We start from the raw sequence: 10,993 nt of genomic DNA on the forward strand, positions 1-10,993 counted from the left end.
TTAAAGGAAGAAAGATGCAGGTACCAGGAGCCTGATCAAGGAACAAAGTCGTGCTCAGAGGATAAGAGCGATTTTCCAGTTCACACAGGGTCTCCTGTGATACACCCTCAAACACTTTTAAAATCTTCACAGCACTTCTGCTATCACAAATAAATCCATGTGATACCTGTTTGCCCACAGACTGAAAACTCCATGAGCAGGATCGTGACTATTGGATGCATGGCTTTGTCACCAGTACCCAGCTTCATCACCCGGGCAGTCATACCTGCTTGTCCAGTATTTGAATGAATGGATAGAGTCTGAGTTCAGCATAGTATGTTTCTAGCCAGCCCCGTGGAAGCGTGTCTGGATCTCAGGGTTACAGAAGATTGTAAATAAAATAACTGCTGCTGTGAATTCTGTAAGACTGTAGGGCGTAGGCAACACCGCTTTACAACCTTTAGAGAACATACCAGGGAGATGATGGCTATTCAGGTTTCGCTTCTGAGTCTCAGAACTTCAGAATTCACAGCAGCAAATCCCCTTGGTTGTGGGTCATGGCAAAGCATTCCCTGGCTTTTCTTGTCCTTCCGACCACCTCAGTCTATCCTAATGTCAGCCATTTTGAATCTCTGCAATGGCTTTTCTCCATTTTCCTATATTCATATTTTGGAGCTGCGTTCATCAAATTCACCATATTTAACTTTAATGGATTTTGTAACTATTAATCTAATTCTTGAGATATCTTTGCAAGAGAAGAACTCTGCATTCCACTCAGGTATTCCTTTCTTAGCTCATGTTGATGCCAGTGGTTTATAATTCTTGACTTCAAACATGGTCAGCTGTTTCTGTTGTAATGTCATTACCTGGTCTGCAAAATGAGTGGTATCCAGTAGGCACTCAGGAAGGTTTCTGATCTCTGTCAGGGTAATGAAGGCAAACTTAGAGACCCTAATTATGATCCCCTCACCACACACACCGTACCCAAATGCACTCCTGATGTCTGTGCTTGCTGGCTCTCCTCTGATTTTGTTACAGCATCAGGCTTCAATGTCAATTAGTCTCAAAGCTCTCTCTTATCAATGACTTGGAGTTCTTTTCATCTCCTGTTGACTTGACAATATCTTTTTTTTTTTTTTTTTTTTTTTTTTTTTTAGTTTTAAAAAGCCAACTCCATTTGCCTCTTGCCTCTTACTTTCTCACTTGGACTGTTGTAAATTTCCAATAATGAAATTATGTCCCTCCTTGTTGACCAAGACTCAAATACTGAAATACTCACGCCTGGGCTCAACCTAATGGGCATGGTACCCAAGCATACCACTTCACACAGGATGGAGCTGCTCCTTCCACAGGGAGACTAGAGGAAGGAAGGAGACTGAGACAAGCGGACAGTGTATGGGGCCATTGAGTTTTGCATGGAAGGAACTTTCTGGACGGGGATCCTCCTGAATTCCAGATTTGCAATGTCTCCTCCAAGGTGTAGCTAATGCTCTTCAATATGATTGCAGTGCTATTGTGGCAAAAACACCACATTGTATTTCAATAACATATCACTTTGCATCATTCTCTATGTGCCACATGCTCCTGTTCATCACATCTGACTCTTGCCCCAACCCGGATCTGTGCTTCTGAACACACAAAATCTCCAGGTTTTCTTAATAAAAAGGACTGGCATACTGGCATACGCTGCAACACCATGACTCTTGCAAACATTAGGCTATGTGAAAGAAGGCAGACACAAAAGACTAAATATTATATGATTCCATTGATATGAAATGTCCAGAATGGGCAAATCCATAGACAGAAAACAGATTGGTAGTTGCCAGGGGCTTGGGGAGCGGAGGAATGGGAAGGTGACTGCTAATGGGGACAGGATGCCTTTTTGGGGTGATAAAAATGTTCTAAAATTGATTGTGATGATGGTTGCACAATCTTGTGAATACAGTAAAACCATTAATTATAGACTTTATCTTTTTTTTTTTTTTTTTTTTTTTGAGATGGAGTCTCACTCTGATGCCCAGGCTGGAGTGCAGTGGCGTGATCTCAACTCACCACAGCCTCCACCTTGCGGGTTCAAGTGATTCTCCTGCCGTCAGTCTCCCGAGTAGCTGGAATTACAGGTGCCCACCACCATGCCCAGCTAATTTTTTTGTATTTTTAGTAGAGATGGGGTTCCATCATGTTGGCCAGGCTAGTCTCAAACTCCTGACCTCAAGCGATCTGCCCGCTTCGGCCACCCAAAGTGCTGGTATCACAGGTGTGAGCCACCGCACCAGTCAAATAGTGCACTTTAAAATGGGTGAATATAAGGTATGTGACTTTTATCTCAAAAAAGCTGTTACACACAAAAATACCTCTGGCTGAGGGGAAAGAGGGAAAGAAAGAAGTTGGTGGGAAGAGGAAATAAACCGTGAGACCTAGAGAAAGCAGAGAAAAGGACTTTTTTAAGAAAAAGGGAAAAAATGTTCTTGTAAAAATAAGGCTTCTCACCCAACTCCTAAGAAGAGAGCTGTGTCTAAAGTGTGTTCCGGAAATGGCAGGAACCAGCAGGAGCAGGGGGGAAATAGGAAAGCCTAGCTCAATACTCAGTGCTGGAAAAGTAGAACATGGACAAAGGGCAGAGCCAACAATGCAATCAAACACACCAGAGTGAGCCGTCAGGCACCAGGAAGCAGAGCAGAAGCAGCAGCCAGGGACAGAGTGGCAGGAAAATCATTTTGAAATAAAAATGAAACAGGACAAGGGAGCCCACTCTCTTTCTCCTGGCCTCCTCTTTTTTTCCTTCCCAACACACACAAGCCTCTTCACCCCTCTCCTCTCCTCCATTCTCTCTCTGCCCCTCATTACCCCTATTCTGGCCCTGACCCTTCCTGTCCACCAGGGACCACCCAAGCGATCTTCCCAGAAAGCCCACCTCCCTCGTTCTGACTGACAGACTCAGGACATCACAGCCCCGGGAACCCATACAGTGGGTCAGCAGTGGCCCTAGGGACTGGCACAAGCTTCCACCACCACCAGCACTCAGTACCTGTCCCAGCACCCCGACAGAAGGGCCAGCAGTCCAAAGACAGGGTGACTCATGGATGCAGTCAGCAAGAAAGCACCTTCCATGGCAAAACCCCGTCTCTACTAAAAATAAAAAGAAACCGCCGGGTATGGTGCTGTGCACTTGTGGTCCCAGCTACTCGAGAGGCTGAAGCAGGAGAATCGCTTGAACCTGGGAGGCAGAGGTTGCAGTGAGCTGAGATTGCCCCACTGCACTCTGGCTGACAGAGCGAGACTAGGTATCAAAAAAAAAAAAAAAAATTGCTGGGCACGGTGGCTCACGCCTGTAATCCCAACACTTTGGAAGGCTGATGCCGGTGGATCACCTGAGGTCAGGAGTTTAAGACCAGCCTGGTCAACATGGTGAAACCCCATGTCTACTAAAAAAAAAAAAAAAAAACAAGAGATTGAGCACTACACTCCAGCCTGGGTGATAGAGAGACATTCCTTCTAAGAAAAAAAGAGAGAGAGAGAGAAACCTTCACAGTGCTACTGGGAAAACTCCTTGGCATAGGCCACTCGGTGACTTGCAAGGACAGACAGTGTCTTGAAGCCGGCTCCTTCCACTTCCTCCCTCCTGCCCCCAACACAGCTGGCTGGGGCCCGAGACCCTGAGGCAGGAAGTCTGAGCTCTATTTTTCAGCTCTGACATGTGGTCTGGGGCAGATCCTCTAAACCCAGGGCCCACTTCCCATCTGTATTCATGCAGCAATTTTTTCTTCTGGGTTGCTCAGCCCGGTAGACCTCATGCTCACTGGTGTGGATTCCCATCTTATGATGCTTAAACTTGAACGGGGAACCCCACGTGTCCTTGTCTCTAGAATCTCCCAGTCACAAAGTGAGTGCCTGGGTCAGGTCGAGTGGAGAGCCTACGTCTCAGCCAGCCCCCTGACCCAGGCCTTATCAAATAGACACAGGGGAATTGTCAGGGTGACACTTTGATAGTGCCTTGTGAAGGGCTTGGAGAAAGAACATCAGGCTACAAAAGGTAACATAATTGTCTACTCAGCTTTGCTTTTTTTTTTTTTTTTTTTTTTTGAGATGGAGTCTGGCTCTGTTGCCCAGGCTGGAGTGCTGTGGCACGATCTTGGCTCACTGCAACCTCTGCCTCCTGGGTTCAAGTAATTCTCCTGCCTCAGCCTCCCCAGTAGCTGGGATCACAGGTGCATACCAGCAACACCATGCCTGGCTAATTTTTTTTTTTTTTTTTGAATTTTTAGTAGAGACGGGGGTTTCCTCATGTTGGCCGGGCTGGTCTCAAACTCCTGACCTCAAGTGATCCTCCCGCATCAGCCTCCCAAAGTGCTGGGATTTTAGGCATGAGCCACCGCGCCCGGCCCAGACTTTTTTCTTACAAAGGAACTCTAAACGGTGTAAATTCACTCTTTTAAAAGAAAACTCTGCCATGAAGCAAGGTGCACTGGCCATATAAAGAGAGTCCAGGAGGGCCCAGGGATGGGAAAAGACTCTTCATTCTTAATGTTTTATTTGGTTTTGGATGACAAGTCTCCCAAACAGAACTGTGATAACTCGACACCACTAAAGGGCTGACTTCACTCCTATTCATTCAGATATGTGCCATGGCAACTCATAGAGGGCTCACAGTGACCTCTATGAGGTAAACAGGATCTGCATTTCCAGCACTCTCCATCAACTCAGATCCACTAAGGAACCATGCCCATGAAAAAGTAAACATTCAACTTCTGAAAAGGTTTTAAAAAACACTTTCAATTTAATCTCACCCCCACTCCATCCATCTTTCACCAAGTTCAAGGCGTAAGTACCAGAAACACATGAAGGAATGATTTCCTGTAGTATTACACCACCAGGAAGCATTTATTAGGTACCTAATTGCTCATGGTTCTGTGCTAATCACTGTATAAATAGAACTGCGTAGAACTGGTCTCAGTCTCTCTCTCTCTCTGGCTTTCAAGACCCTCCCTTGTAAGGTAGACAACAGTCACCTGGACAAACAGGTTCAGGACATAACGAGAACATATGGGGACTTAAAGCATCCCAGTGACTAGACACTGAAGCGTTTGTTTACCTGATCAATGTCAGAGCATTTCAGGGGTGGGGAGCCAGGGAAGAACACGGCAGGCAGGAGGAGCTGCTGGGTTTCCCAGGGCCGCCTGGGCTCAAGCACAGTACTCCCCACACCTCTGGGAAGATCCCCAGGCAGAGAAGGCTGCGGTGGGAGGTTAGGTTGCAGAAAGGAGGGAGGAAGTTTAGGGGTAAACAGCTGGACTGCAGTGGGAGGAGGCAGAGGGCAGGTGGCAAGGGTGTGGCCAGGAGAGAACAGCAAGCAGAGATGGCCCTTGCCCAGGAGACAGAAAGGAGACAGCGTGGAGAGCAGCTGTTGTGGGCGGCCCCGCCCTAGCCTCCAACCCAAGGGCTTTCTCAAGCCGTCCCATGGTGCTCGGAGATATAAGTGGGTTCTAGAAGACTGGTGCTTGGTGTGAGTGGGGAAGCAGAGGGTCTAGTTAAGGGTGAAAACATTCCGACTGGAAGGCAAGAGGGCAGGGCATGACGGCCTGTCCTGCTCAGAGGGAGGGCCAGCCAATGACAGTATCAGAGGCACAGGGGAGAACACATCCTTAGATCTGCTCTGGAGGAGAAGACCTCAGGGAAGCCCTTGGCATTTCTGCAGATGAATGAAAACCACACAAAAGGGAACCCGAATGCTCTAAACTGCTGCTGAGCAGCGCACTGACTTTGCTTTAGAATCAGGCCTTGTAAAAGCGATTGGGGTGAGTGGTGAAACCTGACTTACCATCATCCTGCCTCAAAAGCAAAAGGGAATTCTGTCATTAAAAAGCCATCAAAAAAGCAGCAGCTCTTCTTAGATCTGGAAGAAACGTAAGGTCGCAGGGCAAACCACTGCCCCACAATTGGCGAGACAGGAGAATACAGAGAATTGCAACTGACCATTGCAGAAGCCCAGGAGCAGAAGCAGGAAAACCGAAACTGCGATTGATGAATTGCTGGAGGCTCGGCATGGACAAGCCTAAGGGTTCAAGCTCTGGGGACCCAGTCCCAGGGGAATCCCCACACTTTTTTGAGTTTACTTCCTGGAGCGTGGCCAGGTTCTCACGGTGAATATTGGAGAAAATTTCCACATGCTTCTAGAAGGGAGAGGGAAAAAGGAGTCATTCTGAAACACAACAGAGCTGCTACTTCTTCTTCTTCCCCTTCTTGCCCTTCTTCTTCCTCCTCCTCTGCCTTTTTTTTTTTTTTTTTTTTTTTGCTTTTTTTTTTTGAAACGGAGTCTCACTCTGTCGCCCAGGCTTGAGTGCAATGGCGTGATCTTGGCTCACTGCAATCTCTGCCTCCCAGGTTCAAGCAATTCTCCTGCCTCAGCCTCCTGAGTAGCTGGGATTACAGGCACGTACCAACACGCCTGGCTAATTTTGTATTTTTAGTAAAGATGGCGTTTAACCATGTTGGCCAGGCTGGTCTCTCAACTCCTGACCTCGTGATCCACCCACCTCAGCCTCCCTAAGTGCTGGGATTACAGTTGTGAGGCAAGGCACCCGGCCTCCTCCTCCTCCTCCTACTTCTTCTCCTTCTTCTCCTCCTGCTGCTTCTTTCTTCTTCCTCCTTCTTCCTTCTTCTTCCTGCTTCTTTCTCCTTCTTCTCCTTCTCCCTCTTCTTTCTTCTTTTTCTTCCTCTCCTTCTCCTTCTCCTTCTTCTTCTTCCTTCAGACGAGGTCTGGCTCTTCATCATAGCTCACTGCAGCCTCAACATCCTGGGCTCAAGGAATCCTCTCACCTTAGCCTCCCAGGTAGCTGGGACCACAGGCATGCACCTCCAAGCCTAGCTAATTTTTTAACTTTTTTAAAGAAATGGGGTCTGATTATGTTGCCCCAGCTGGTCTCAAACTCCAGGCCTCAAGCGACCCTCCTGCCTCGGCCACCCAAAATGCAAGGATTATAGGTATGAGCCACCATACCCAGCTGCGTTCTGTTCTTAACAACATCTTCCCTTAGAAGAAACTAGATAGCCAGAGCCTAACCTACCTAGAGGAAGGGAAATACCCAACTCCAGCCCCTTCTAGTCATCCTGTCCCCTCTAAGGTTGGGGGAACAACCCAAACTGAAAAACACTTGTAAAGTCCAGGGGCAGGCTCACCAAAAGACCAAGACCCCACACAAGACCATATGACCACTTTCCCTCTTTAACACCATTGCATTACTAAATGCCCGTTTATCCACCTTCCTTTACATCACGTCCACCTCTCAACCAAGAATTATGAGGCATCCCAAAAGATCCAACAAACAAACAACAAACACACACAGCCTGAAGAGACTGAACAAGCAAGAGAACCAGAGTCAGATATGGCAGTGATGTTGACATTATCAGATCAGGAATTTAAAACCACCAGGATTAATATGCAAAGGGCTCTAATGGAAAAAAGTAGACAACGTGGAAGAACAGATGGTAATGCAAGCAGAGAGATGGAAAAATCTGGAAAACCACCAAAAAGAAATGCTAGAGATCAAAGACACCAAAACAGACATGAAGACTGCTTGGATGGGTTCATGAGTAGAATAGGCACGGCCAAGGAAAGAATCTCTGAACTTGAGGACATGGTGATAGAAACCTCCCAAACTGAAAAACAAAGAGAAAAAGGACAGCAAAAGTCATCCTATTTCTTGGTTAATGACTACAAGCTTTCCAAACCATTTTAGACCAGGGACAGGCCCCCCAGTTCCACTGTAGTCTAGACCCCAAAAAAGAGGCATCAGGTCTAAATGAAACATGCCCTCAGCCTGCGGGCTGGCCCCGTCAGAATTCCCTCGGTGAGACACCCAGGGAAAAAGCACCTTTTAGGAAGGGGCTGGTCCTAGAAGCATTTCCATTCCAACTCCCTCAAACAACACACATATTTCTGCAATTATGCACGCATATATTTGCTGAAATAAAAAAACAGGCAATCTTAGTGAAAAATAAAAGATAGAGGGGATGTGTTTTGAAAGTCAACACAGATTTAAGAACATCATGGCAATTCACACGACAAAATACGAATGGTGAATGAAGTTGTTCAATCCCACTAATTCCTACGGAAATTCCAATTATAGTAAATAATGGGATATGATGCTTGTGCAAAACAGAGTGGTAAAGATTTCAACATTGTCCATATCCAAGGTAGAGAAATATGCTCTCTCCTATGCACTGTTGGTCTATACTTCTATCACTTGTTTTGGATGGCGACTGGGCACTATCCATCTTTATTAAAAGTCTATGCCTTTAACCAGCAATTCACTGCCAGGTATCTGTCCTGGTTTCCATCTGTCCTAGAGAACTACTCAGGTGTGTGCCCAAACCAGCAAAAAATGTTTATTACAACAATGTTTAAAATACAAACAAAAATAGAAACAATTTACATAGCCATCATTAGGGAGACTGGTTAAATTCCAGCAGTAAAAGAAAGAATGAAAATTTAGGCCAGGCATGCTGGCTCACGCCTGTAATCCCTGCACTTTGGGAGGCTGAGGCAGGCAGATCACGAGATCAAGAGATCAAGACCATCCTGGCCAACATGGTGAAACCCCGTCCCTACTAAAATTACAAAAATTAGCCGGGTGTGGTGGTGCGCACCTATAGTCCCAGCTACTTGGGAGGCTGAGGCAGGAGAATCGCTTGAACTTGGGAGGTGGAGGTTGCAGGGATCCGAGATTGTGCCACTGCGCTCCAGCCTGATGACAGAGGGAGACTGTGTAAAAAAAAAAAAGAATGAAGATTTATATGGAAAAGACCACATAAATGGTTTTAGGGAAAGACATATTGTTAACTGAAAACTGTAAGTTGTAGAACACCACAGAAAGCATGACATTATTTATGCAAATGTCTGCACAAAACTATATACATCTGTATATAAATATGGTCATGTAAATGCAGACAAGAAAATCTGGACAGATTATACCAAACTGAAAATAGAATTAGGAGGAAGTGGGCTGGTAGCTGGGGAAGTGTCTAAGTCCATTTGAGCTGCTACAGCAAAATACCACAGAATGGGTAAATTATAAACAATAGAAATTTATTTCTCACTGTTGTGGAGGCTGGCAAGTCCAAGATCACAGTGCTAGCCAGTTTAGTATGGCGAGGGCTTGGTCTCTGCTTCCAAGATGGCACCCTGAACACTGTGTCTCCTGGAAGGGACAAACACTGCATCCTCACCTGGAGGAAGGGATGGAAAAGGGAATGAATCCACTCCTTCACACCCTTTTCTAAGGGCCCTAAATGATCAAATCACCTCCTAAAGGCACCATCTTTTAATACTATCACATTGGCTAGTAAGTATCTACATAAGACATGAGCACAGTGGCTCACACCTGTAATCCCAGCACTTTGGGAGGCTGAGGCAGGAGGACTGCTGAGACCAGCCTGGGTAATATAGGGAGACCCTGTCTCTACAAAAAAATTTTAAAATTACCCAGGCACCATGTGGTGCATGCCTGTGGTCCCAGCTACTTGGGAGGCTAAGGTGGGAAGATTGCTTGAGCCCAGGAGTTCAAGGCTATACTGAGCTGTGATTGAGCCACTGCATTCCAGCCTGGGCTACAGAGCGAGACCTTGTCTCAGAAAAAAAAAAAAAAAAAAAAAAAGATTCTACATAAGAACCTTGTTACAAGAAAAAACAAACAGCCCCATCAAAAAGTGGGCAAAGGATATGAACAGACACTTCTCAAAAGAAGACATTCATACAGTCAACAGACACATGAAAAAATGCTCATCATCACTGGCCATCAGAGAAATGCAAATCAAAACCACAGTGAGATACCATCTCACACCAGTTAGAATGGCGATCATTAAAAAGTCAGGAAGCAACAGGTGCTGGAGAGGATGTGGAGAAATAGGAACACTTTTACCCTGTTGGTGGGACTGTAAACTAGTTCAACCATTGTGGAAAACAGTGTGGTGATTCCTCAAGGATCTAGAAGAGAAATACCATTTGACCCAGCCATCCTATTACTGGGGATATACCCAAAGGATTATAAGTCATGCTGCTATAAAGACACATGCACATGTATGTTTATTGCGGCACTCTTCACAATAGCAAAGACTTGGAATCAACCCAAATGTCCATCAGTGACAGACTGGATTAAGAAAATGTGGCACATATACACCATGGAATACTATGCAGCCATAAAAAAGGATGAGTTCGTGTCCTTTGTAGGGACATGGATGCAGCTGGAAACCATCATTCTCAGCAAACTATCGCAAGAACAGAAAACCAAATACCGCATGTTCTCACTCATAGGTGGGAATTGAACAATGAGATCACTTAGACACAGGAAGGGGAACATCACACAACGGGTCCTATTGTGGGGAGGGGGGAGGGAGGAGGGATAGCATTAGGGGATATACCTAATGTAAATGACGAGTTAATGGGTGCAGCACACCAACACGGCACATGTATACATATGTAACAAACCTGCACGTTGTGCACATGTACCCTACAACTTAAAGTATAATAATAAAAAAAAATGCAAAAAAAAAAAAAGAAAGACTAAATAATTCTCAAGGCCCTTTCAATTCTGAGATCCTATCAAAAAAAAGAAGAACCTTGGGGGACAGTTTCAGACTACAGCAAGAATCAAGGGAGATTTCTGTCTTTATCTGATTGAATTTTTTTTACAACAAGAGTGTATTCATGTGTTAAACGTTCAATTAAAAATGAATTTTAAAAGAATGGGAAAAAGGAACAAGAACATCTGTCCTCTCATGAGCCAGACAAATAAATAGAATGAGGGATCATAAGTGAGGAAGGATGGAACATCTTCCCAAAGAATGGGCCAGTCCTCTCCCTCAGGCACTCCACTTTCAGACCGTTTGACCCTTTGGGTCTATTAGCTGGAGGCTCCAGCCATCTACTTGGAAACAGCATAGTACTCACTAACACCATCCAGACCCTCTCAGAATGAGGAATTCACAAGCCCAGGGTCAAGGATTCTGGGAACTAAAT

The sequence above is a fragment of the Macaca thibetana genome, chromosome 9, assembly GCF_024542745.1.
Source record: "Macaca thibetana thibetana isolate TM-01 chromosome 9, ASM2454274v1, whole genome shotgun sequence".
In the NCBI taxonomy this organism is placed as follows: Eukaryota; Metazoa; Chordata; class Mammalia; order Primates; family Cercopithecidae; genus Macaca; species Macaca thibetana.